This window comes from Mesocricetus auratus, unplaced genomic scaffold (assembly GCF_017639785.1).
Source record: "Mesocricetus auratus isolate SY011 unplaced genomic scaffold, BCM_Maur_2.0 Super-Scaffold_100028, whole genome shotgun sequence".
In the NCBI taxonomy this organism is placed as follows: domain Eukaryota; kingdom Metazoa; phylum Chordata; class Mammalia; order Rodentia; family Cricetidae; genus Mesocricetus; species Mesocricetus auratus.
In genome coordinates, this window is record NW_024429209.1 from 12,615,306 (window position 1) to 12,643,273 (window position 27,968).

Below are 27,968 nucleotides of genomic sequence, written 5' to 3' on the forward strand. Positions count from 1 at the left end.
CACTGTGTGTGCATCTTGCTTTTATATCATATTTGGAAAGTATAAAAACCAAATAGAGGAAAACAAGAGGCTCAGGCAAACAGCCAGCTTCCTGTGGGCAGAGCCAGGAGGGACTCAAAAGGGAGGGCAGCCTCTTCAATGTCACCGGTTCTTCCTCTTGCACAGGGGAAGAGGCCCCGCCCCCTGCCTAGGAGATTCCTCACAGGTGTTCCGGATGGCAGTCACACTTACTGTGCCTCCATCTGGGATGCCACAAAGAGTGGGAGGCCTGTGGAAGAAGGAGCCTGCTTGGCTGAGGCCTGACTTAGTCAGCTCTGGTTCTAACTGGGAGATCACGGGCTCCCCCTCTCACGGTCCATCCCAAAGGCATGCCAATGAGATGCCAGAACATCTGTGTAGAGCTTTATGCTGTGTTGTCTAAGCTTGGTTGTCAACCTGACACACCCAGTAAGAGGGAACCCCGGCTGAGAAATTGGCCACATCTGTGGGTTATTTTCTGTATTGCTCATTGATGTAGAAGGACCCAGCCCACTGTGGGCGGTGACATCCCTAGGCAGGTGCTTTGGGGCCGTATAAGAAAGCTAAGCACAGCCAGGGAGCCAGTCTGTAAGCAGCCAGCGTTGCCCATGGTCTCTGTTTCAGGTCCTGCCTCGGCTTCCCGCTTAAGCTCCTGGCTTTCCTTAATGGCTGGCTGTAAGCCAAATAAGCCCTTCCCTCCCCCACCCTCAGGTGCTTTTGGCCAGTGTTTTACCACAGCAGTGGAAAAGCAAACTTTCCCTAAACCACTCATTTCTCGAAGGAAAAGCCTTCAGCGTCACAATGGGAAAGGGTGTGCAGACGACACAGAGAATGTTCCAGATGGACAGTCTTTGTGGACATGGAGTGCGTCTATGGAGAGTTGCCGCCACACAGTTGTATTTGCTTAGTTTCCCACTGGCCTTGGTGTAGCCAGGGTTTCAGTAGCAGCTGCTTCATTTAACCAGTGCCTTTGTGTCAGGACTGCACTTGCTCTCTCTACCTCCCTGCCTTTCCTGGAATTCACAGGTGCGTGTATGAGTCTGTGTGTGGTTGCACGTGTGTGTGTGTGAGTCTGTGTGTGGTTGCACATGTGTGTGAGTCTGTATGTGGTTGCACGTGTGTGAGTCTGTATGTGGTTGCACGTGTGTGAGTCTGTGTGTGGTTGCACATGTGTGTGAGTCTGTGTGTGGTTGCACATGTGTGTGTGAGTTTGTGTGTGGTTGCATGTGTGTATGAGTCTGTGTGTGGTTGCACATGTGTGTGAGTCTGTGTGTGGTTGCACATGTGTGTGAGTCTGTGTGTGGTTGCACTTGTGTGTGTAAGAGTCTGTGTGTGGTTGCACATGTGTGTGCACGTGCATGTGCACTTTGCCAGCTCAGCTCTTCCCAGCTGAGGACCTGAGGTTTAAATGCAGGTAGAGCCCTACATTCAGAAGAAATCCTGCTCTTCCCAGCCTCCCTTGCAGCTCAGTGTGGCCACGTTACTCTGTACTGTTCAATGTCCAGAAAGAGAAGTAAGACTTTGTAGCCTTCAGGGGGTCTTTAAGCAGTGGGGTTCTCTGACTCCCCATCTTCCCCCTAGCCTCACAGCTCCATGTAAACATGTCACTGAGTCCCAGTGGCACCAGTGGATGGGAGCTGCCTACTGGGTGAAACAGGAACCCGGGCCTTGTGGGCTCAGAAAACCACAGCTGTCCATTCTCAGAAAACCACAGCTGGACCAAGGTCCTCACTGGTACAGAAATACGCCTTAGCAATGTGCCCTGAAACCTGGTTACCCAGGGAGGCTGCTCTGGGGTCCTCGGCATAGACTGTGCTTTCTGCACCTTGACATGGCTTCCCCAGTGGCAGGTGAGGGAAGACCCAGGCTTTGAAAAACACAAATATAATTTTTCTCTAGATTCCCCTCCTCATCCATGAACAAAATCTCTGCATGACCACATTGTGACTATGAAGATGATCTGATTCTCATTCCACACAGGAAGTGGGAAAAGAAAAAGCAAAACAAAACAACCCAGTAGCTGGGTCGGAGTCAGGCTCCTGCTTTTCTAAACTCACTGTGCCTCCACACACACACACACGCACACACGCACGCTCACATATGACTACCCCATGTGTGCATATAGTTGCACACACATGCTCACGTATGCCCACATCACTCCCCGACTTCTCCCTCCTCACCCTCATCCTCCCTGTGCTCACTTTCCCTGTCCAGTTCTTCATCTTACTCAGTTCTCATCAGGAAGTGGAGAGGAAGGACCAGATGAGTTGTAATCCACTGGGAAGAAGGCTGACAGGCCATGCGATCAGGACACCTTGAGCTTTCTGGTGGGGAGGATGCTGTTGCTGAGGGTTGTAGGTTTGGTCTCTAACTCCTTCACCTGTAGAACTCCAGGCTTTACCTTCCCTCTTATGAATCCTCCCCATCCAGTCCCCTATTAGACCCCACCTCAGTGCTTTAAACTCCTACAGCCCCTGCTCTGGCCAGGACTGGCCCACAGTTCATAGTCCCAGGGGCCCCTCTCTGCCCTTTTAGCAGCCTACCCGTGGCCTCTATGTTTCCCTCTGCAGGAACTCAGACTTGAGGGACAAGCGGGCACAGTGCTATGGGCCCAGACTCCTTTCACTTGGTCTGGGCATTTGGGGTCCGCACTGGTAGGGACTGGCTCTCAGGGGAGCTTTCCAGATAGGAGACAATTCAGGAGCACATGGGTCACAGGATGAGACAGAGCTACTGAGAACCACCAGGGAGCCCTTGATCAGGGGAGGCTCACCTGAAGGATGCTGTAGCCTTTCCCAATAGGAAGTGTCCTGGTGTCCTTGTGGATAGCTATTCAGGGCACAGGGGACTCCTCTAGAAAACAGGACTGCTGGGTCCCAATGGGTCTTCTGTGTCCATGAGAGGGTGGACTGTTGGTAGGGAAGCAGACTCTAAGATTTCTCCACCTCTGGGACTCAGAGGGCAGTTGTGTTGGGGAGGACTCTTAGGACCACGGGGATTGCCTTTATACGCTGAGCACCCCTATTTGGCACGGATTTCAGCTCCTCTAGAGTGTGTTGAGGAAGGGAATGGAAGTTAGGTCCCCTTCCTGTTCCCCAGCAGGCCGTGAGGACCAGCCCCCCAACCCCACTCCCTCCAGGCCCTGCTTGCGAACAGAAGACCTTCTGAAGTGCTCTAACAATGGATGGCGTTACCTGGGGAGGAAGTGGGTTCACGAAGAACGTGGGACAGCGGTCAAGAGGTGAAGGGAATGACCATGTGTGCTTGGTGACTGGACGCAACCTTGAGGCTTCAGCCCGGGACTGTGGTCCTTTCAGCAAGACTGGGACCTGTAAGAAGGCAGAGGCCTGAAAGGAAGACACAGTCCCCTCCCCTCTCTACCAACAAAGTCTCCTGCACGGAACAGCCCATCAGTAAGTGCTGGTGGAGGGACAGAGAGGTTCCCTTTGGCTCCATATGCCCCCCCCCATTCATGGTGCTCTCTGGGGCAGAGGTTGCGCTCTGCACTGTCCTGGCAGTGGCTCTGGAGAAGGGGCTTCGGTTTTGAGTGCTTGGCCTCAGCAGCCCGCCCTTCGTGGAGGTTAGCTCCATGTCTGGATTTGCTTTAGGAGCTGGTTTGTCACTGCTGACCAGGGAGAGTGAAGGGAAAGGTGTGGTGATATCTTGTTTATACTCTAGCAAATAAAGCTTGCCTGAAGATCAGAGAAGTACAGTAGTCAGCCACTAAAGCTCTTAAGTCTATGAAATCCTCAGACTGAAAAAAGAGTGAGCTCCTGTCTCCTGTTTTACATTCCTCTCTTTGCCCAGCCACCTCACTTCCTGTCTGTCTGTACAGACATCCAGACATCTATGTTGAGGGCCAGCACTGCATGCTTTATGGTGACAATTCCACACTGTGACACTCTCCAGAGTCACGTGGCCCTTATAAATCCTAGACTCTGCTCAGGAGGACTTGTGCGGTTCCCAAAACTGTCTTTTTAACAATTGAGATGAAGAAGCCGTTAGCAGGAACTGGGTTTTTGGTAGGTCTCCTGAAGTCCTCGCTGAAGCCTGTGCATCGGAGAGACTGACCACTGGTGAGTGACGTTTTCAGGTGAGTGAGCTCTCAAGTCACTGATTGCCTTAGTGACTCTGTCAGGTATGAAATGTCCTCGGGTAGGAGCCCTCTCCAGGGCCATGGGGCAGGCACATGGGGAAGCCAGGCGTTAAACACAATCTCTTCAGGTCCAAAGACTCCAGTTTAGCACTACAGTGCTTTCAGCTGCCTGGATGATTTTCCAATAATTTCTTTGTGTTTTCATCATGTCTCAGTAATTAATCTTGGTTGTAAGATTACGAAAAATTAATTATGAGATCTATTCCCCTCCAGGAACCCTGGGCTATGAACACTGACCTTGTGTTAGCCTGTCCTGATTGAACCGAATTGAGAAACTGTCACTGCCCCCATGGCTATGGAAAGAGCCGATGCCAAGTGTCCATCACTCGAGCTCTTACCGCTAATAGCTCAGCGGAAACCAGGCAGCACTCTACAGTGGCCTCAAACTGCAGCTATTTTCTTGGTTCCAGCATTTTCTTTGCCCGAGAGCATCACAGGCCTGAAGTATTTGCTGTCACCTGGGAAGGGAGGCTACCAGGTGTCCCTGAAGACAGAACGTTTCCCAGTGAGGGGACCCTGAGCCAGGCCAGCTCAGCCTTGGACAGCGCACTGCAAACTTCCACCATGGATGCGTCTCTGGTGGCCAGGCTTTGGGGCCGGGACGATGCCCATCAGTGCCCATCTTATCTCCTTATCTTAGAGGTGGGAAGAGAGGACCACAGAGAGAACCCAGGACAGGACTCTGGGGGACGTGATCCTGTCAAGATGGGCAGGCGTGTGTGATAACAATCTTTGAAGGTAGTGGGACCAAATAAATATAATTTCCCCAAAGCCCTTTGCTTCAGCAGAGAAGCCAGAAATCCAGGTGACCAGAAACTTGTTGAAGTAGCAATCAGGTTGCCCTGCTGCTGGGGCAAGGGGTATCTCAAAAGTTCATTTATCTGCCCACGTGGAAGTTCACTGTAGCTGAGGACGTGAACCCTGCTTTAACAGGAGAAGCCCAGGATGCCCCAGCATGGTGACTCGCTTTGGTGTTCTGTCAGCCTAGGACATCGGCAGCTGGTGGTAGGATAACCTTGCTTCCCTCCCTACCATGGTGGTTATTGTTTCTCCAGGGCCTTCCTGTCCCACGGGTCACCCTAGGCACAGGACAGTATGACTTCAGAATGACCTGGGCAGTCTTTAGTCTAACTGTAACATCCAGACATAAAGGGCAGGCTGGCTCTGGGTGGGTACAGAGTTCACGGAGACAACCTGGGAGGTTTGGGCTGTAGTCTGCTGGGTGTGTTGTGTGACACCAGAGCCAGAAGCTGGTGGCTGGTGGCCATAAAGGACAGAGATCTCTGTAAACAGCATTTTGAAGGCTCCATCCTTCAAAATTCCAGAGGTGGAGGGCATTACGGATGGTGAGATCAGGCAGGGTCGGCTCCCTGAGGTCACCGCCTTCTCTCTCAGGTCAGCCCTGGCTTGCCTGCCACAGTGGCAATGGGAGGCCTCAGTGACCGTGAGCTGCAGCCTTCCCACCGGGCTCACACAGGGGCAGCACCCTGCCCTTTACTTTTGAGCCACTGGGAACCAGTCTTTGTGGGAACGGGGTGTGCTGTGAAAAGCTTTTGGGCCACCTACATGTGTCCAAAATTGCATATGAATAGATCTCACACAAGGGTGGCATGACCCTCGGGACTCCATTGGGTCCACAGGTGTCTGGGAGCACACGTGGGCATACTGATTTCACCATTCTGCACATCCCCACAGGCAGGGCTGTGGGTTCTTTTCAGGTTGTGCAAAATTGGCTTCACAGTAAAGGGACTGAGATGCTATCTCCTTGATCAAAATAAAATGTCAGGTGCATTAGTAGTCATAGCAGATGTGGGGTCAGGAGTCAGCTGTGTCACTGAATGTGTGTCATCCCTCATCTGGGCCGGCAAAGGTGCTGGTCCCCAAATAGTTGAAGAGATGGACATCGCCTGATGACCCACCCCACAGCTCCGCAGACCAGGCTATAGATGGACTTGCAGGCAGACACAGTAACTTATACGGTTACTGTGTCAGGAACTTATACGGTTGGGGCTAGCCCCTGGAATGGTCCCCCGGGCTCTCATCCTGGGTCCTGGTGCACAGTTCACTAGGGTTCTCTCAGGGAGGGGCTCCCTGAGTCTGACTGGGAGCCTACACCTGACACTCTGCACACAGTAGGTCTCAGAAGGCTTCAGATGAGTAAGGGATGAGCCCAGTGACTCCAAATGCATTACGCTCTAGATGCTAGGGCCTCCGGGAAGGAGGGCAGAGACACATGGATTCCTGTGTCAGCACATTGCTAAATGACAAAAAGAGCTCTAGAAAACCACCTGCCACTTCCTATCTTAGCTAAGACTGCAGTAATGCACCAGGAGGGAGGGGGGCGTGAGCAGGGCAGGGGTGAGGCCAGGAGGAGGAAGAGGGCAAGATTAATTCAGGAGACTGGACTACAGTGGAGGCAGTGGGGGCTGAAAGAGACAGGTTGGCTTGGGTGGTTTGGCGCCTGGAAGGGTCTGCATGCTGGAAGAGGAAGAAAAGTGGGGAGGAGGCCAGGTGAGCTAGGAGAAGGGCCAAGAGGAGATGCCACAGCACAGGCCAGAGGCCTGGTGAGGTGAGGCTAGTGGGGGAGGGGCGTGCAGGTCATCTGAGTTGCTGAGTCTGCAGCTCTGCTCCATATGGGAGTTTCTCCAGAGAGTCCTGACCCTTTCATTATGATCTTTACAACTTTTAAATTGTAATTAATTGTGTGCGTGTGTGTATGTGTGTGTGCCCGCGTGCACGCACATGTATGCATGTGACTGGAGGTCAGAGAATAACTCGTGGGAGTTAGTTCTCTTCTCCCACCATCTGAGTCCCAGGAATTGAACTCAGGCCATCAGTCCAGGCAGCAAGCATCTTTAGGCAAGGGGCTACCTCGTCAGTCTCATTGAGGTTTTGACTAGACACACCAACACATACATGTGTTCAAACCCATGGCCGAGGAGAAGGCTCCACCTGGGAGAATCAGCTCAGAAGAGCCCTCTGTCCCATGTGAGGGTGCACCCTGCTGTGTGAGTGTAGCCTGTGATGTCAAAGTCGCACAACCCCAAAGCAGGAACAGTGTGGGGCACGCCAGGTCCAGAGAGACACTACAGAAGAAAGCACAGTTCCTTTGATGGCACTCTGTTCCTACTTTGTGATACTTGTGAGACACGTTTTCATTTATACAGATCCAAAAAGTATTGGACTGCAGCAGCCTGTAGAACCATAAAGTCTTTTGAACGCACAGTCCACCCTTGCACACTTAGCCAGAACTGTTAGGTCACATTCTGCCCACCTTAGTGTGCCCATGCACACTCCTGTCCACGCACACCCCTGCCCACACACACTCATGTCCATGTGTCCAGGCTGCAGCGTGCCTGCCTTCCCCCTATGCCTCACTTCTCGGCGAATCCTGCGGGAATGGCCACACCAGGCCCCTCCTCTGTTCCACGCCCTGGCTCAGGCCTATGGCCTCACCACAGCTCTCCCAGACCAGCCCTTGGGGCACATCCAGCCTGTTTTCAGAAAGTTAATCCTGTTTGAGCATTCCAGGCCATGTCCCGTCCTTGCCCCGTCTCCAAGGCTCCCATTAGGCAAGTCCTCACAGGTCTAAGCCCTTGCCTTCTGCTCCTTGTGGTCACCTGTCACCTCTTAGGTGTCATATTCCCACACTATCTATCCTCTATCACTGGGCTGCAGCCCTGCTGGTCTGTAGCGAGCCAGTGTTCGCAGTTAGAGCACTACAACACTTCACAACAAGCCAAGCCAAGGGCTAAGGATGTAAATGAAGATAAAGATAGCAGCTCATTCTTACAAGGAGAATGGCGTTTATTTTAACAAGAGTGCAGCCTTATACACCAGTGGCAGGTACGGTGGAAAATCACCAAAGTCAGAAGCCTACGGTCCCCAGGGCCCTCCGGCAAAGGGTGGGCCAAAAACAGGAATTAGCATTTAGACAATAAGGATGGACAGAGAACAGGAACTTGCATGCTGGCCTTACTGGGAGGAGGGGACAAGAGGTGTTTTGCTAGAAGCTCCTAGTCACAAGCTGGTCAGCAGACCCCCATGGGGGAAGGGTGCAACACTGCTCTAATAGTCAACGTTCATCATTCCTCTCAAAATGACGCCCAGCTATTCTCTCTACCTACAGCCCTCTGCTTGCATAGCCCTGCAGCCTAGACAGCTTCCCACCTTCTCCCACCTGGCCTGCAAAGCCATTCTGGGCTGCAGGGTTACCCTGGGGACCCACCCAGTGCTCCTCCTATTCTGCATCTTCCTCCTCAGCATCCATCCATCCATCTGCACTGGGTGTACTTTGTAGTCACTCTTTGGTCTGTCACTGTCCTTCGACTCCAGGACAGTGCCAGAACTACAGGAATCCGGGAGCTGCCTGATCAGTGCTCTGCACAGAATTGCCTGGAAATTGCCCCAGGAGCGTATTGCTGCTTCTCTGTGCATGCTGTATGTGTGAATGTGTGCACACATGTGTACAAGCAAGTGTATGGAGGCGGGGGGTCAACCCTGAATGCCTCCCACAATGGCTCTTCCCCTTAGTGTTGAGATGGAGTCTCTCACTGAACTTGACACTCTGATTTGGCTAGACTGGCTGTCAGCCAGCCCCATGGGTCCTCCTGTCCTTGCCTCCCCTGATGCTCCCCATGCTCACCCTTTATGTAGGTGCTAGAAGCCCAAACCCAGGTCTTCCTGTTTGTGCAGCCATGTATGTCCTCAGACTCCATTCTGTTGAATGGGACGGATGGATGGATGGATGGATGGATGGATGGATGGATGGAGGATGGATGGATGGATGGATGGAGGATGGATGGATGATGGATGGATGGATGGATGGAGGATGGATGGATGATGGATGGAAGGATAGATAGATGGAAGGATGGATGGATGGATGAGAAAATCATGGGCAAAAGTGGGCTCTGGAGGAAGAGTAGAGATGGGGCGTGCAGCATAACAACAAGATCTCACTTTGAGAAAACACACAGGGATAACTACTGAGCACAGTGTACAGTATCTCTGTGGTGTGAAGATTTTACAAGGAGGGCCAAGGAAGAAAGTGTCCAAATGCCTTCCTTCTAGGGTGATGTTGAAACATGGGATTAGGGGAAACAGACACCGTAGCCTGTTACCCACATATTGCTGGGAGGTAGAAGACAAATCAAGAATTTAAGCACCTGTAAAACAGCCGCAGCAGCCGTCTTCCCGCTGGAGGAGAGAATAGAGGAACCGGCTGGGCGCTCTGAGGAAACATCTTCTCGCTCCCTGCCGAGGGACAGACTTACAAAGGATGATATTTACATTTTCTCCAAGCCTCTAATTTTCTCATTTATCATTTGTCAGAGCCCGAGGCCCTTCCTCAGCACATGGTGTTTGCCAGCAGCTAATGATCCCTTTACCAAACATCACAGTCCAGCCAGGAGCTTGTTAATGTTGCTGAGGCTGCTGATTTAATGCGTTAGTGTCACAGGCAGGTCTCGGGCCCCTGGATCACAGGAATGCTGCTGCCCTGGGGCCCTGTGCTTCCTGGAGGCTCCCTCAACACCAGGGAACCATGGAAACCACTCCAAGTCCTGAGGTTAGCTGTGGAAGCCGGGTAGAGGCTTCTAGAACGCCACCCAGAGATCACAGCTGGACCCCACCTTGCTGCCCCACAGGAAACACCTGAGGACTGGAGTCACTCAAGGAGTAAGCAGAGAATTGGACAGGGTTTCCAGGGCTTCAGCACAGGGTTTCCAGGGCTCCAGCACCATTTTTCTTCCTTGGTACCAGCTCCTTTCTTGTCCTCTGAGGCAGAGCAAAACCGAAGTCCAGGAGGGAGATTCTGCCCAGCCCAGAACCCAGAGACACTGCGTGATGACTCAGGGGCTTCTGGAACTTGTGACACAGAGATATGGGATGGGCCAATTCCTTTAGTTCCTTCATTGTGAACCAGTTTAGAGTCCTGTCATTAAGATACAATCTTGAAAAAAGTTGTTTTTGTTGTTGTTACATTGTGTGTGTGTGTGTGTTTTCACACACATGTATAGAGGTCAGAGGACAACTTGCAGGCGTTGGTTCTCTCCTTCCACCACGTGAGTCCTAGGAACACAAACTTGGGTTGTCAGGTGTGACAACAGAAAGCTCCTTTGCCCTCCCAAGTCATCTCTCCCAACCAGAGATGACATCTTTTAAGTTAAAAGCTCAGGTGTCCATGGTTCTGTGACAGACAGAAGCCTCTTTGCACTCGGGGACCCACCATGGAGTTGGGGAAGGTTCTTCCTGAGGGCAGAGCTCATACACAGGAGGCTGGATGGTGGCGGTGGTAGAGAGCTCTGACATCCGACCTGGTGGTCTGTCCTCTCAGGCCACTGCCTGGGAGGGACAGCACCTTGGGGAAGCAGCCAGGAAGGAAGGAGGGAGGAGGGAAGCAAAACAGAGATGGGACCTCTTTCTGGCCTTTTGCCCAACGCAGACACTTTCTCTCGCATTCCAGAGCTCACGACTGGGTCTCCTTCAAACTCCGAGCTGGGCTTTGGCAGCCAGTTTGAGTCAAGACTCTTACAAACGTTACTTTGACTCCTGGATGGTATGCTGGTTGCCCTGGTGTTGGTGTCCCTCAAGTCGGCCTTACCCATCCTGAATTTCAACTTTTCAGGTCCTGGCTATTATCTGAATGACCTGTGATGGCTGAAATTTCTAGGCTGACACAAAAACGTCAGATCAGGCAAACCAAGCTCCAAGTCAATGCATTCCAAACCATTCCCAGGGATCAGTGCAGCCAGAGAGGACTAGGTCCCTTACAATTAGGTGGGGGGGGGCTGGCAGGTCACAAACTGGTCATTTCCTTCTTCCATTGTTGGAGACACTGGAGTCAACATGATACCATCTGGGCTGCACCTGGTTCTCTTCAGGCTCCTCTGTCTTAGTCTCACAAAGCCAGGCTTCTTGTGGGTGTGCTGGGATGTCAGAGATCCAGGGCACTCGGAGCTATGACCTACTCCAGATGTCAAGGATGCTCATAGTGACCCCTGACCTCAGGAAGGCAGTGGGCTTTGGCAGAGACTGGAAGTCTGGGCAGGTCAGAATCAGGTCCCTATATGAGGAACAATGGAAGGTTGTATGTGAACGCAGCTGGGGAGGGGCGGGGATTCAGGAGCCTGACTATCCATCTGTGTGTGACACAGGCCACAACAAGCAAAATTCAGACGTTGACCCTTGGAGGGCGCATCATAGCCTAGCACAAGGGCCTTGGAATAAGTGTGTATATAACAAGGCAAATAATGTTAAGTGCAGAGGGGGCAGAGTCTGCTTTTTATGCAGCCAGGGGCCTCCGGCAGCGTCTTGTGCTGGGTCCCCAGGGAGGGGTGAGGGTGGGGGGACTTCAGGAGTGGGATTCCGTGGAGGAATCATGATTTCTGCACTGCTCGTCATTCGTGAGTGTTTTCTAGGCAGACCTTTGGTGTCTCCAGCCTGCTAGCTTTGCCGTCCTGAGATCTAGCCTGGTGTTACCTTTCCCAAGGTAGGGGTCGTGGATAGGAGACAGGACTTCTGTGGAGCTCTACGAGGCCAGTCCTGTTGGCCACGGTGTTTCCTAAACTCCTGCCACCATCTCTTGAGATTTAGAGGCTAGTGAGGCCCACGCTGCTGTCTTCTGGCCAAGTGTTCTCAGTTAAAAACAGGCCCGTGTTACTGTTCATGGTGGCGCTACCTTGTCTGTCACCTTCCTGAAGCCACAGCTTTGATTCTTTCTCTAGGACACATTAAACTATGTAAGTGACTATTAAGATGATTGTTAAACGACTAATAAAATAAAAAATAGACTCACCATATTTATTGGTATGTAATTTCACTAGATAGCCAAGGGAGCCGCAGTACCGACAGTGTAGAAGGCCAGAAGCTATTTCTTTCTCTTTGAGACTTTGAACTTTCCCTGTAGGAAGTCCTGTTTGTGGGCAGCTGGAGTGGCAGGGTGGTGGTGGTGTCAGGGGGTGTCATGCAGCAGGTACATGCCTTTTTCTGCAAAGCCAGGTAAGCTTTAGAAGCCAATGCCTTTCTTTCATGTGCAATGCTCCTTCACATGCAAATTTGCTGATAGTTTTTGTTAACCCTGTCACGACTCAGTCAACTGAAGCATTTTTCTAGCTGTGTTGACCATGACCCAGTAGAAGAAATCCATTTTCCAGAGGGGCCAGTAGTTGTGGCTCTGCGGTAAAGCACTTAACTTGCTCACGAAAAAGCCTGGCTTCCATCTTGCAGACCATAGAGGAGTGTTTCTGTTTTAGTCACTTTCCTGCTGAAGTGACAAAACCCCATGACCAAGGCAACTTATAGAATAAATAATTTATTTGGCTTACAGTTCCAGAGGGTTAGAGTCCGTAATGGTGGGGACAGCATGACAGCAAGCACAGGCAGTAGGAGCAGGAAGCTGAGAGCTCACATCCTGAACCCTGAGCCTGAAGAAGAGAGAGCAAAGTGACGTACTTCCTCCAGTAAGTCTGCACCACCTAAACCTCCCAAACGATGCCACCAATGGCGGTCCAAGTGTCCAAATGTCCAAGACAGTGGGGATATTTCTTATTCAAGCAACTACAACACACACACACACACACACACACACACACACGCAGGTATGTATGTACATATGTATCTAATAATAGAGCCCAGCAAATGCGCACACACACATATATAGGCAAGTTCACCAAATAAAACTTTGCAAAGCAACACTTGTCTTCATTTCGAATGCTGCTTTTTCATATTTTCTACTTAATTCTAGTATTCCATTTTGTAAACCGCTGCTTATGGGCCTGCACTGCGTTTGGTTCGGGAAGCTGGTCCTGCCTCCCTGCAGGCTTGGTCCACAGCCTCAGCTCTCAGCTGCTCGCCCTGCCACCAGCCTGCCCGCACCTGGACACTCCTCTTTGTTTCACTTTTGGTTCCTTAGCTTTTTGATGCAGATCGTGTCTCCTCTTTTCATTAAGTTTTGGGCCGCATGTGTTACCCCAAGTTTCTTTTTTTTTTTCCCCTGAAGAATGTTTTTAATGACTTTCCTGTTATTTTTCCCCACTAGTTTTGCAACAATAGAAAAATCGAAGTGGAATGGTTGCAGTAGGAAGGCCATGGGAGAACCATTGCCACGTGGATTTTTCTTTTTACACACGAGGCCAGTGGAGCCTGACAAACAGTCGTGTTCACCTGTGTGCACCCCAGCTGTGTGCACCCCAGAGATGTTCCCGTGATGAATGGGAATGCGCGCCAAGGCTCAGAATCAGAGTCTCTCCTGGACTGCTTCTTTGGTTTGAATGTGGAATACCATCCTGGAGGCTCACATGCAGAAATGTTTGGTCCCCAGCTGTTGACAGTTTTATGGGGTACTGGAAACTGTAGGAGGCGGGGCATAGCTGGAGGTGATAGGTATCTGGGAGCATGTCTTTGAGGGGTGTATCTTGTCCTAGACCCCATTTTCTTGTTCTCTGCTTCCTGTTTTCTGTTCAATACAATGTGAAGAAGTCCCTCTGTTGCATGGTCTGGCTGCCATAACCATGCTGCCCTGAGGTCCAGCATAAACCTCCGGGACCAGGCAATGGAGCCAACATAAACCCTTCCTGCTGTAAGCTGAATCTGCCAGATTCTGTCAGCAATGCAAAAGCAACCAATATAGTTCTCCGGAGCTCTGAGGGAAGATAAACCTGTTTGGGGGTTATCCTGTGCACTCTAGGAGGTTTGGCTGTTTGTATCTGCGACCTCCCCAGCTGAGCACACCGCCTCAGACATGAAAATAGAGCTGTTGCCAAGTGTCCCCTGAAGGCCAAGGTGGCTCTGTGAGAACCCTGTGCAGGTGGCTCCATGTAGTGTCAGTACCAATGTGTGTGACAAGCAGAACCTCATCCACCAAATGCAACCTCCAGCAACAGTCACCCAGAAGCTACACCTTGTCAGCTGTGTCATGTGTGAGACCAGAGCTTCACTCAGCGGCAGATTTGGGCCTCTAGGTCACCTCCTCCCAACTCCACACCATTGCTGAGAACAGCAAAGCCTGTGGCTATATGCACTGCACCTGCCCACGATTAACAGACTCGCAGAAAGTCAAAGTATAATCGAGCCTTGGTTGTCATAGTGGGCATCCGTGACACATGGGCAATGCTGCCATCCCTCTTTCAGCACCGGTATCTGACACAGTGACTCGGGAAACAGTGCTCATGGATGCTCCAGGGACAAATGACAGTGCTCACAGGTGATCTAAGGACAACTGACAGTGCTCACAGGCGCTCCAGGGACAACTGACTGGCCACTGATGGAGGCCGAGTTACAACGAGAGCTTGTCCTGCAGATGGAGGTAGTAAGTCCCTGCACGGCCGTCCCTGCCATTGGCTGTGGCTCAGGCCTATCCTTGTCCATGACACAGTGTTGTACAGCAGGCCCTGGCACAGACACCACCTGCAGCAGAGCCACTCACTCTGCCTGGATGACATGGGCAGAGAGGCCAGCACTTTGGCTGAAGTGATGGACTTTCAACTCCAGACTAGCAAAAACACAAAGGCCCCTGTGCCTGTGAGCCAGGGCCCCCGGAGAATCCTCCTGTTTCCTCCCATGAGAGCCGCGTCTGAGCGCATCCAGATGGTGTCCCTGCACGCCACTCATTTGTCTTGGCAACAGTTCCATGTGCGTGCATTCCCATGGGGTCAGTCCATGCTCCTCTGGCCTGTGTTTCTCTGTGTGTTTGCTTTGCTTTTGTCTTGCCAGACAGCCAACAGCCCACTTTCCTCTGCTGTGGAGAAAGCCCATGAGAATGTCAGCTTGTTGGCTCCTATCTCCTACTTTCTAATCTTTCTGTCTCTGTTTGTCAAACAAGACTCAGCTTCTTCCTGGAGATGAAAAGTGTCGGTGGTCTGCATACTCTAGATTCTCCAGAGCTTTTCTTCACTCTAACGTTTTCTCTGGAGAGCACCCATTTATGGGGCTTATCACCAAGTAACCAGCATAACCACCATCATCATTATCACCACCACTGTCACCATCATCATCACTACCATCGTCACCATCATTGATATCGTTATTACTACATCACTATTATCACCACCATTGGTATCGTTACTATCATCATCACTATCATTACAACCATCGTCAATAGCATAATCAACATCATCATCAAGTACATCTTTAGGACAGTAAGGATAGGGACAAAGATTTGCTTGGTGTATATGAGCCAGCAGCAAAGCGAGAATCAATCAGCTTTGCATCATGAGGACAAAATACAGTGATGCATTGAGATAATCAGCTACAAAAGAGGAGAGCCTTATTTTGACTCCCAGTTCTGGAGGTTTCTCTGGCTAGGTGGCTCATTGCTTTGGGGCCTGTGGCAAGGAAGCCTTTATAGTAGGAGAACATGGAAGAGGAAACGGTTCACCTCCTGAAAGCAGAGAAGGAAGAAGGCCAGGGCCTCCATGTTCCTTTCAAGGGTATGCCTCCATATCACCCACCAGAGGGCTTCCAACTGGGATACACATATTAAAGGTCCCACGACCTCCTGTCACCGCTATGGGATGGAGACCCACCCTTTATTACACGGCTTTTGGGGACATACACAGATCAGAGTGGATGAGAACTGCTCACCTCTATGGGTCTCCCTCAGAGAATTAAAAAAAATCACTTGTTGAGATGTGTGGTGTTGTATGCCAATAGTCCAAGCACTTGGGAGGTTTTAATTCAGAGGGTCAGGAGATCAAGCCCAGCCAGTCTTGGCTACGTAGTAAGTTCAAGGCTAGGGTGAGCAGGGCTGGCTGTGCCTCATTGGAGTCCCTGCCATGTCCTGGAACTCACTGTCTTGTACTGAGCTAAGACACAGGAGGAGGAAGACGGGGGAAACTTAGCCTGGTGGTGTGGGAACACCAGACCTTGAGCAGAGACCCACTTCCCCTTCTGCCTGGGAGTAGGCAGCTGTAAGACAATGTTTACTAAAAACATGTTTACTAAAAACAATACAATGCCTGGGGGCATTAAGTTCCTGGAAAAGGCCTGCCCACAGAAACCACCCTGACCTCGACCTTGTCCAAAGACTAACCGCCTCTTCTGCCACGCCCAGATCAGTTTCTGGGGTCAGAGCAGGACCAGCCAGGAGAGAGGAGAGAGCAGAAGCTTCTCTGGAGGGAGCCTTTCTTAGGAAGTTTTCTTGAACCTTTTTGGGGCCTGCTTAAAGTTTTCTTTACATCGTTGAACGAGTCTCTGTGTTGTCAATCCCCGACACCCTCCGCACGTTCTCGGCCACAGGCCGCGCAGCAGACGCGACATGGTGGTTCTCAACCTTCTTGACGCTGGGACCCTTCACAGTTTCTCATGCTGTGGTGACCCCCAGCCATAAAATTATTTTTGTTGATACTTCATAACTGTGTTTTTGCTACTGCTATGAATCATAATGTAAGTATCTGATACACTACCTTCATAAAAAGGTCCTTCAACCCCCAAAGGGATTGAGTACAAACTGAGTTGTAAGGCTGAGTTTGTACTCTTTAGCATCCCATGGCTCAGGGAATTCTTGTGTGGACTGGTCAGATCCAGAAGTGCCCTGTGCCTGCTTCACTCTTGAGAAAAGTGGTGTTAGGTGACGGTCCCAGGAAAGCTCAAGGACACAGCTGTGGACTTGAGTGTGGGTCATGAGGGGATCAATGAGCCTTCCCAACATCTTTACCACTGCAGATGCCGGGCAAGCAGGCTGAGGACCAGGCCCTCACAGGTAGGGTCGCCTCTGCCCTCCTCCCAGTATGAGTTGAGATGACAAAAGGACAACAGGGTTCTTTATAACAACTGGCCAGGCAAAGAAAAACAACACAAGAAAACAAAACGAGAGAAGACTGCTTGAATCCAGCAGCAGAGGCAGAATATTCTGGAACCAATGGGTGATTTTTGAAGATGACATTCTCAGTCAAGAATGCATCTATGTTCTGTGGAGGAAAACTCGATGCAGACTCTGAGGTATGCTCATCCACTCTAGCTCCTGCTTTTTGGGCCAGGGTGGACTTCTATTTGCGTGTTAAAAATATTGGAGATGGACATTATTTTTCTTTGTTTTCTAGAACTATTTTCCCAACTCTGCTGCTTTTAAAGTCTGGGAATCGATTAAATAATATTGAAAGTAAAAGGCCTAAGAGAAGAGCAGAGGTGTCTGAGGGCGATGAGCAGCTGTCTGCCTGAGGGGACACGAAGCCCCTCAGACTAGCTTGGTAAGCCACAGAGCAGGGACCCTGTGTCCTCTCTGTCTTCGTGGTGGCGCCAGGAACTCAGTTAGGGCTTGGTCAATAACTGATGACAGTGAAGACCCTGAATGGAGTCCTCTTAACTGCAAGTGGCTACCACCTCCTCAGGGTGCTCTTCCCAGAGCTCTCCTCTCATTTTCATTTTTTCCATCATAATGGATGAAATGGCAGCAGAGAGTGCGGTCTCCTGCTGAGAGCCAGGGAAGAGGAAAAAGAGCAGACAGGTGCAGACCTGCAGGGCACCATGGGGCTGGCCCAGTCCTGAAAGTCTGTCTCTTTCTCCTCTCTCTCTGTACCTCTCTCCCCCCCTTCCCCCCAGTGACTCTGGAAGTTCTTTCAGCCGAGAGCTCTGGCAAGAGCGAAGCAGGAAAGGCAGGCACCAAGATGCTGCTGTGTGTGGGGAAGTAGATCTGGAGTCTGGGGCACGGTCTCTGCTCCTGTGACATCACCAGTGGGTGTTCATAGAGCCCTAGCCCGCCAGCCTCTGCTCTGAGAGCGGAGATAGGAGGGAGCCAAATAATTCCCCTGCCCTCTGCACAGTTGCTTTCCATGCCTAAGGGCAAGATGTGGCCATTGGACACACAGTTGCAGGACCTTTGGGAGGTGATGGGTGATCTGAAGGATAGTAGAGATCAAGGTCAAGGCTGTGTGAGTAGTCATAGAGGGTCTGTCTGAGAGGGCGAGCGAGCCGTGGAGAGACCAGGGTGAGCTGGGGCAACTTCTGTACAAAGGCCCTGGGAGAGGAGACATCCTGGCAGTCCTTGCGGGAGGAGGAGCAGAAAGCAGGCGATGCAGCTGGAGACTTGTGAACCAGGCACAGGGACAGGGTGAGGGGAAGCCCATGAGTCACAGGCCACAGGCCCTCACACAGGAGAGGGCACTGAGTGAGACGCCAGGAGACCCAGGTCAAGTGCTCCCCATCGTCAGGAGAGCATGGTGGAGAATCCCAGTCCTCTCAGCTCCCAGCCACCTCTGGTCCTCTGGATCTTGCCAGTAATGTCAGTTCTTGGGCTCTGGACCTGCCGAATGGAAACCTGTGGTGGTCCCAAAGATCTCTGGAGTTTTTGGAACAGCAGAGCTGGGTGAGGCTTCAGTTGTCACAGAGCTCGGTGGTGATAAGGAGAACCGGGCCACTGTTAAGGAGACATCCTCTGGGGATGGCATTTACCCTGTAGTGCAGTCCAGAGACTTCCCAATCTGGCTAGGCTCCTCCCACAGTCAGGAAATGGACAGAAGGTAGAAGATCCAGGGGGAAAAGAGGTAGTGTGGCTTGAAAGAAAATGACTCCCAAAGGGAGTGGCACTATTAGGAGGTGCGAACTTGTTGGAGTAGGTGTGGTCTTGTTGGAGGAAGTGTGTCACTGTGGGTGAGGCCTGATACATGGTCAAGATACCACCCAGTGTCTCAGTTCACTTCCTGTTGCCTACAAGATGGAGGACTCTCAGCTCCTTCTCCAGCACCGTGTCAGCCTGTGCGCCACCATGTCCCACCGTGATGATGATGGACTGAACCTCTGAAACTGTAAGCTGCCACCTCAGTTAAATGTTTTCCTTCATAACAGTTGCTGTGGTCATGGTGTCTCTTCACAGCAATAGAAACCCTCGGACAGAGGTTGGTACCATGGACTGGGTATGGCTGTAATAGGCCTGACCATGCTTCTGTTTGGAGGAATTTGGACTTTGGGAATTTGGGTTAGGAAAGTGATGCTGCAACAATAAACGTCACACTTATGGAGAGTATAGATAACTGTTCATTGTAGAAATTACTCACAAGAGAAAAACAAGCAACTCAGATGAGCTGAGTACTTTTCCACCACTGAACTGGAAGCCAAAAAAAGGGAGAGAGGTTCTGCTGCTCAGTCTTGTATGCCTTCTTCCGTACACACCCCTAGCCATGCCCAAAAGTGGGCCTGGCTAGTGACGTAGTTCACCGCCTACGTCCGTATACCTCTTTAGTCACGCCTAAAGTGGGTGTGGTTATTGGTGCGGTAAACCGTCCTTATATTACCTCATCTGTATGTGCCTCTAATATGCCACATGGCTAATGGCGGAGTACTAAGTTTCCCCCTACAGGAAAGCAGTGGAATGCTTTAAGCACTGCTTAATGGGCGACACTAGTAGGAGCACAGAAGACAGTGATGCTAGGAGTTATTTGAACTATGGGGAGCTGGCTCAAGAGGTTTCAGAGAAGACTCTTTTGGAGCAGGTTTGGTCTTGTTGGAGGAGGTGTGCCATTGTGGAGTGGGGCTTTGAAGTCTCATATGTGCTCAAGATACCACCCAGTGTCTCATTTCACTTCCTATTGCCTATAAGATGTAGGACTCACAGCTCCTTCTCCAGCATCAGGTGCGCCTCCATGCCACCATATTCTCTGCCATGCTGATAATGTACTGAACCTTTGAAACTGTAAGCAAGCCACCCCAGTTAAATGTTTTTCTTATGAGAGTTGTTGTAATCATGGTGTCTCTTCATAGCAATAGAAACTCCAACTAACACCAACCTGATGAGACATTCTCATTGATAAAAATGGAGAAGAAAGCATGAATCTGGCTGGAAAGAGGAACTTGCCTGGAGAGAAGATCCTGGGCACATTGGTCGGAGTCCTTGTCCTGTCAGTTCCCCAGCTCAGGGGTCACATCTCATAAGATCTTTCCATGTAGCCTTGTTTAGTCTGGAACTTGCTATGTTGACCAGGATAGCCTCAAACTCATAGAGATCCTCCTGCCACTATCTCTGAAGTACTGAGATTAAGGGCCTGTGACACCACACTCAGCTGCACCTCCTCCTGCTCTGCAACCAGCCATGTGACTGGATGTTGGTTAGCTTCCTTCCTATCACAGTGACAAAACTGACATAGACTAAAGGAGGGAGGGTTGGGTGTGGCTCATAGTTTTGAGTATAGTAACAGAATGGGAGAGAGGGATGCCAGTGGAAACTGTTTATGCTGCGTGTGTGTGTGTGTGTGTGTGTGTGTGTGTGTGTGTGTGTGTGTGAGTGTGAGATAAGAGACCAGAGACAAGGTACACCCATCAGAGCACTGGTGTAGGAGAGGGTGCTGGAGTCTAGATAGAAGTCTCAACTGACTACCCCAGCAGGGAAGACCTCTGTGATAGCCTGAGTCCTGTAACAGAAGAGGGACAAGAGCCAAAAGAGTAACCATGCTCACGTCAGCCAAGCAAGACACCTTCTCCCTTCGTCTTCCCAGGGGGCTCACTCTCTTGCTCCTGTGATGTCCACATCTGGCTTTGGATGATCCAATACTCACCTCCCCACTTATGTGCATCAGTCATGTGGCCCAGCTCATTCCAGGTTCTCAGCCTCAGTATCGCTGATGTCTTAGGTTCAGCACATGCTATGTTCCCTGATCCCTACCCAGAAGGTGCCAGGCCTACCCCATCTATTGTGACAAGCCAAACTTCAGGAAACCATGGCACCTTCTCTCATGAAGGCCACTCTTATACTGAGCCCAGTCACAAAGGCATCGCCATACCAAGTTACCTGCATTTTAATGTGGTTACGTTTTCATGGCTATTGCAACATCACACACACACCCATTCCCAGGACTGACAGGGTCATCTGGGAGAGGGTCCACGATAACACGATGATGTGTTCTCCACTGAGTATCCTCCACACTGTGGGGACAGCTCAGCACAGTGTACATCTCCCACCTTAGAAGCCTCTGCTGGCCTAGGAGCGAGCTTGGCTCTCTATCTGGATGCAAAGCTAAGTCCTTGGGGCTGGCAAGGTCTCACAGACTCCAAGACATGGTTGATGGCTGTAACACACAATACGGTTCTCAGTGAGTCCCCCAGTAGTGGCAGTCACCGCCCTTTCATCTCTGAGTACAGCTCTCAGCAGCACTACACACACACTGGTCTCATTCATAAGGAATCAGGTACCAGTGTTCTATTCATAGCCTGGGAAACTGCAGTCTTCAACTCCCAATGTAGTGAAGATGACCTTGAACTCCCGGATCTCCTGCGCCAGCATCCTGAGTATGGGGTTACAGGTGTATAGCCCCACATCTGATTTCCTGGGTGCTTTGGACTGAGATCACAGCTTCATGCCTGTTAGGCAAGCACTCTACCAACTGAGCCCTGGCCCCAAGTCTTAATTAGAGTTCGGAGTTAGCAAATGTTCTACTTGACTCCGCCACCTGCAGTGGTGGGACCTGTGTCATACTGGCATTGCTCAGGCTCTGGCAGAATTGTTGGCAAGGATGGGGACCCGTGGTGATTTGCTTCATTGACTTGAACTGTATCCCAGTTCTTTTCATACTCGATCACATCTAATAGGGCTTCACACAAAGTTGTTAAAAAATACTTTCCAAATGGCTTAACGTTTCATCAGCCCAGAGGTTTCCTCACAGAGGAGATAATAAAGCCACTATTACTGTGTTCTTAGTAGCCGTCGCTGCTGGCTGGCCGGGAGAGTGCTCCTCTCAAGTATTTGAGTAAGCGAGCCTCAGCTCCTCTTTTAAACCCCGGGCTCTGTTTGCAACCCCATGATGTCTGCAATGTAGGCACTGGGATCCCAGAAGGCCGGAGCCAATTTGAAACTCTGTATGGGAATTTGTGTTCATTACAGATGATGGCAGAGGTTCTGAGATTGGGCTCGGCAGCAGAGCTCCGGGGAGACAGCGAACAGACAGTGCCAAGGAGCCAACTTGGATGTGACTCCCTCCAGGGACAAACCTCGCTGATAAATGGAGCCATGCTGGAGAAAGTGCTGCGTACCAGAGTCTGGGAGGGACTGCAGGTCTCCTCGCAACTGATGGTTTTATCTGTTAACACAAGCATGTGGAGGCAGGAGAGGCACTGTTTGCAATCATCTAAGAACGGAACAGTGTCTCCTTGACTCTCATAGAGCAGCCTCTAAGGAAGCCGCAGGGCCATCAGAGGAAGACACTTGGGCATTTAGCAGTGACCCCCCCTAGGGCTGTGACCCCAGTGACAGGAAACAACTGTGGGTGGGAGAGGGAAGTTAACAGCAAGCTTTCTCCCAACACATCCTCTGAAGATCTATGGCGGCCTTCTGAAGCATAGGTTGGTCCGTTTTCTTTGGACTCTAGAGTAAGTCTTATTTTAGTGTATATATGTGTGTTCATGAGTGTATGTGTACCATGTGCATGCAGTGCCTGTGGAGGCCAGAAGAGGGCATCAGATCCCCTGGAACCAGAGTTACAGGCAGTGGTGAACCACCTGGTGTAGGTGCTGGGAACCAAATCTGGGTCCTCTACAGGAGCAGAAAGTATTCTTAATCACTGAGCCATCTCTTCAGACCCCAAAGTGAGTCTGAATCACTTTTGAAAGCTTGTCACCCAAGGTTTCCAAGCAATGTCAAGGCAGGGCCTTCACCTAAAATTGTTCCAACACTGGGTAGAGTACTGTGGTGATTTGAATGATGAACATCCCTCACAGTCTCAGGCATACTTGGTTCCCAGTTGATGTTGCTATTTGAGGAGGCTTAGGTGGTGCGGCCTGGTTATGGAGGACGTGTGTTACTGGGGGTGGGTTTAGAGAGTTTAAAAACTTTCCATTTTGTTGAGCCCCAGCCCCATGGGGTCTCTGTGAGTTGTTGGTCAGCCTACAAGTGCAACTTGTTTTCCAGTCCAAGTGCTTTCTGTTTTCTAGTCCTGGCTTACTGCCCTGGCCTTGACCCTCTGACATCAACATTCAGCAGGAGGAAAACAACGATCTCTTCTACCTGGGGTTTTTCCACTGTGCTGTAAACCTGTATATAAAGCTCCTCCCTCCTACAAGGGGGAGACCTCTTAACACTTGCAATGAAGACACACACATACACATTCTCCTGGCAATAAAGGCAACACATACATTCTTTTAGTACAAACAAGTGGACGTCTGGTCTTTCTTTCCCTGATACCTTGGAGTGGCTTGTGGTGCTGGCGCTGCAATTGGAGGTTCCACAATTGGAGGTTCCACCGAGATCAGAGACACTTGGAAAGACTGGGAAAGATCGGCCAGAAAGAAGACTCAGGGGAGGAGAGACTCGAGAAAGAAAAGAATTAAACAGGTACCTCATCTTCTAACAGTAAAATTGAATGGTCAAATCTCCAGGGTTGGGGCTGGTGAGATGGCTCAGAGGTTAAGAGCACTGACTGCTCTTCCAGAGGTCCTGAGTTCAATTCCCAGCAACCACATGGTGGCTCACAACCATCCATAAAGATAGCTGGTGCCCTCTTCTGATATGTACATGTACATGGAGGCAGGATGTTGTATTCATAATAAATAAAAAAATCTTAAAAAAAATCTCCAGGGTTTATTTGAGAGCTCAGTTGGGGGTGGATTGGATTAAATCTCCAGGCCTTCGCCTGACACCAAGGTCAGGAAAGAAAGGGGAACCTGAGAGATCGCCCTCAGTTGGGGGGGTGGATTGGATTAAATCTCCAGGCCTTCGCCTGACACCAAGGTCAGGAAAGAAAGGGGACCCTGAGAGATCACCCTCAGTTGGAGGGTGGATTAAAAGTGGGTGAATTGAAAATTGGTAACAGTTAATAAAGGAGGTACTGGTATTAAGTAAAAGAAAAGGAAAAGATAAAAGTATGTAGAATGGAAAATACACAGAGAGTCTGGATACTGTGTACAGTTGTGGTGTCTTTAAATTGTTTAATTGCTGAGAAAGGAACAAAAACTACTAAAAGACATTTGATTATTAATGTTGCTAAATTAATCCAACTTACATGTTTTGAAAATGCTTTGATTTCTAAATTTAAATATAAGGACAGGTTACTTGGGAAAAGAATTTCTGCTTTTGTTTCCACAGAACATAAAAAGCTGTGGGTTCCTTCCAGACTAGTATGGTTTGATGAAGCAAGACCACCTGAAGCAGTGGCCCAGGTGATCCAACACCTAAAACAGCTGAGATGATGCAGCCTTACAGACCACAAAAACAAGAATGTCAACAGGTTTCTTGTTTTTGTTTTTGTTTTTGTTTTTGTTTTTTGTCATGATCCCCATGGTATTTCAGCGCCCCTTAACAGCAGGAAGTAGCTTGGAAAGAACGATGCCCACATTCCCAAATATTGTTTATAAATTGGCATTAACGTCCTAGTCACCTGAGATAGGTGCTAATTTATATATAAAGAAGGGGGAGATGTTGGGCCCCACCCCTAAGGGGTCTCTGTGAGTTGCTGGTCAGCCTACAAGTGCAACTTGTTTTCCAGTCCAAGTGCTTTCTGTTTTCTAGTCCTGGCTTACTGCCCTGGCCTTGACCCTCTGACATCAATATTCAGCAGGAGGAAAACAACGATCTCTTCTACCTGGGGCTTTTCCACTGTGCTGTAAACCTGTATATAAAGCTCCTCCCTCCTACAAGGGGGAGACCTCTTAGCACTTGCAATGAAGACACACACACACACATTCTCCTGGCAATAAAGGCAACACATACATTCTTTTAGTACAAACAAATGGACGTCTTGTCTTTCTTTCCCTGATACCTTGGAGTTGCTTGTGGCGCTGGCACCGCAATTGGAGGTTCGACACCATTTCTAGTTCATCCTTGCCACTTTGTGCTTATGGTCCAAGATGTGAGCCCGTAGCTTCCTGACCCTGCCAGCGTTTCTTTGTTCCAGCATCATACTCTATCTCTCTGCAACTGTAAGCTCCAACATACTCTTCTTCTGTAAGTTGTCTAGGTCACGGCGTTTTATCACAGCAGTAGGAAAGTAACTCATACACTGTTGTGTTGAGAGGTAACTCCCCGACCCCAGGCTTGCTTTTCTGCCTCCTCCACTCTTCCTGCACAGTGAGAACACAGCACCTCTGCCACTGTCTGCATTAGGTTTGAAGCCTCCTGCTAATCAAACAGTTGAGGTGGGTGTCCGGTGAGTGAAAGCCTATTTCGAAGGCTAACCAGCTTGAAGAGGGAGGTTCAAGATTCAGTGCTCTCTGGTTCCAAGGAGCATTGCTTCTTCTATGTCTCTCTCTACCAGTTAGGACTCTTGGTTGCAAATATCAGAAACTGCTCTTGGGATGAACGGAGAAGCCGTTGACTCATTCAAGAGCAAAGTGCTAAGTCCCTGGCTTCAGGCGCGAGTGGGGCTAAGTGTTCATATGATGCCGTCAAGTCTCTCTGTGTCTCAGCCTCTGCTTCCTCCTCCGCTGACTTCATCAAGAGAAAGGCTGACTTTGAAGGCACCAGCTATAGCAGTCTATCATCCAAGGATAGTGTGTTAGGGTTCTCTAGAGGAGCAGAAGCAATTGGATATGTATTATAAAGGGGGAATTTATTGCTCTGGCTTACACAATAGGGTAGGGTGGTCCACAAATGGCAATGAGTATGCAGGAGAGACTGAGAAGGCGACTGCTGATCAATCTGAGACACTGGGAACCGTAATGTTGCGGTTCAGTGGTGAGGGCTGGACACTCTGTAGAGACTTGCTGGTGAGTCTGTGATGAAGGCCAAATAACCACAGTCTGATGGCGGCGGACAGTGAAGGTCAAATAACCACAGTCTGATGGCGGCGGACAGCGGCTGCAGCTGCACACATGTTCAGAAGGGGTGTGTGCACACATGTCACCTTCTTCCAACTTGTTTCTATCTAGGCTACCAGACCATTGCATGGCATTGCCCACACCTGGGGGATCTTTCTACCCCAGTCACTGTCTCGCATGGCAATCCTTTCACAGAGAGGCGTGTGGCTTTTAACCAGTCCAGGACATTTCTTAATCTAGTCAACAATCAAGATCATCAATCACCCACAGCTCCAATAAGGGCCATCGCACAGGCTCATGGCCTTGACTCCTGCCATTGAGAAGCAGGTCAGTGTCCTCTTCTTACCTCCAAGCAAGTGTGTGATTCACTAGAAACCACAGAGGTGACAATGACATGGCCTTATTTTCTGAGGCCAGATGAGAAAAGGCAGGACTGCTATTAATTCATCCTTGGGGACTGGCCTGAGCCTGAGGTGGCATATCAGAGGCCTTAGTCCCTAGGCCATCATGAAGTGAGGAAGCCTAGCCCAAAGGAAGAAACCCCACATGGATGTTCAGGATGACAGCCTGAGATGAGGCCCTAGCTGACTGCTCCCAGCCAGTGCCAGACTGAGCGGAGATGCATCCAGGCGATGACTGTCTAGTTATGGAAGCACATGGCTCCCGCTCTCCCTGGATGAGGTACCAGCCATTGAGACCACCTCATTCCACTCCATTTGACCTCCTAACCCACAGCTGGGCCAATGGAAGCCTTCTTCCTTGTTGCTCCTAGGCAGGGAAGTCCCTGAACCAGGCTGGGTCATGTTCCGCCCGAGGGAACTCACTGTGTATGGTAAGCTGGCCCTGAAAGTCACCGCATGCATTTGGGAGCTAGAGAGTGTCTTAGGGTTACCATTGCTGTGATGAAACACCGTGACCAAAAGCAGCCTGGGGGTGGGGTGGGGTCAGTTATCTCACACTTACAGTTCCGTGTAACAGTCCATCACCAAAGCGATGAGTTTGGGAACTCAAACAGGGAAGGAGGGAGTTGACACAGAGGCCATGGAGGGGCGCTGCTTACTGGCTTGCTCCTCAGGGCTTGCTTATCCTGCTTTCTTATAGACCCCAGGACCACTAGCCTAGGGGTGATACTATCCACAATAGGCTGGGGCTTCCCCCATCAATCTCCAATTAATAAAATGCCCTACAGCCAGATTCCATGGGAGGACATTCTCTTAACTGAGGTTCCCTCCTTTTAGGTGACTCTAGCTTGTGTCAAATTGATATAAAACTATCTAGGACAAGAGACTAGAATGACATGAACAGAAATGGCCCAGAGGAGGGTAGGCAGAAGAGAAACTGCTCCAGTGACGCTGTCCTGTGGCAAAAAGTACAGTTTTAGGATGGATGAAACCCTGTCACCACGTCCTCATGTGCAGTGGACCCCGGGAGCTTGGTTCCTTGCACGGCCATCATGACTCTCCCCATGATGCCACCACCCTGACTACGGGTCCCCTGAGCCCATCACTTAGAGAACCGAACCACAGCAAAGGGTAAAGGCTCCAGAGGACCCCAGAAGGAGTGACAGGTGAGGGCCAGAGGCCTCAAGATCTTCCTGAACCCAGTACTCTGAGACGCAAGTGATGGTCAGCCACATGGGACATAGTGACCATCAGGACTGTCATCACCCCCATGGCCTTTGTGCTCACCTGGTCAGTCCTTGTCCGTGTGTGAAGAGCCCCCTGCAGGCCTGGCTTTCAACCACTGTGTAGGGAGGCCGCCTCCCATCGGCACAGGGGCTCTCAAGGGACCCATTCCTCTCCCTAGAACTGCAATTGAAGTTCCCACACTCTAGCTTTGGTGAGGGTGGGTCTAGGACAGCTTTGGGGCTCTGCCAAGGTAGGATGACTCCATGTTCTTCTCAGCAGCAACGACTCTTTCCAGACACTTCAATGTCCAACGACAGCCTGGAGGAGGCATGTCTTCTCTGCCCAGCCAGTGAAGAGAGACAGCACAGCCCCTGCTGGAGCCTCGCCATGAGAGAAAGCCCTGAGCTCACAGCGTTGGCCCTAAGGCCTCGGCTGGTTAAGTGGCTTCCAAGCCTGACAGGCATTGTGATGACACGGAGCTTTGCTCATAATCCGCT

General features: G+C 50.5%; 1 long non-coding RNA gene across 3 annotated transcripts; it reads right to left on the minus strand.

The window, feature by feature from the left end:
• Positions 1–16: 16 nt before the first annotated feature.
• LOC121134599 lies at positions 17–27,907 on the minus strand. 3 transcript variants are annotated; one of them, XR_005871701.1, is made up of 5 exons: positions 27,532–27,907; positions 3,213–3,347; positions 2,792–2,927; positions 2,246–2,342; positions 17–268 (listed from the first exon to the last, which is right to left on the minus strand). It is a non-coding gene; the product is annotated as an uncharacterized LOC121134599 (long non-coding RNA). The 3 variants fall into 3 exon arrangements; XR_005871702.1 differs by having other exon boundaries at positions 2,246–2,398; XR_005871700.1 differs by lacking the exons at positions 17–268; positions 2,246–2,342; positions 2,792–2,927; positions 3,213–3,347 and adding an exon at positions 25,617–25,889.
• Positions 27,908–27,968: the final 61 nt, after the last annotated feature.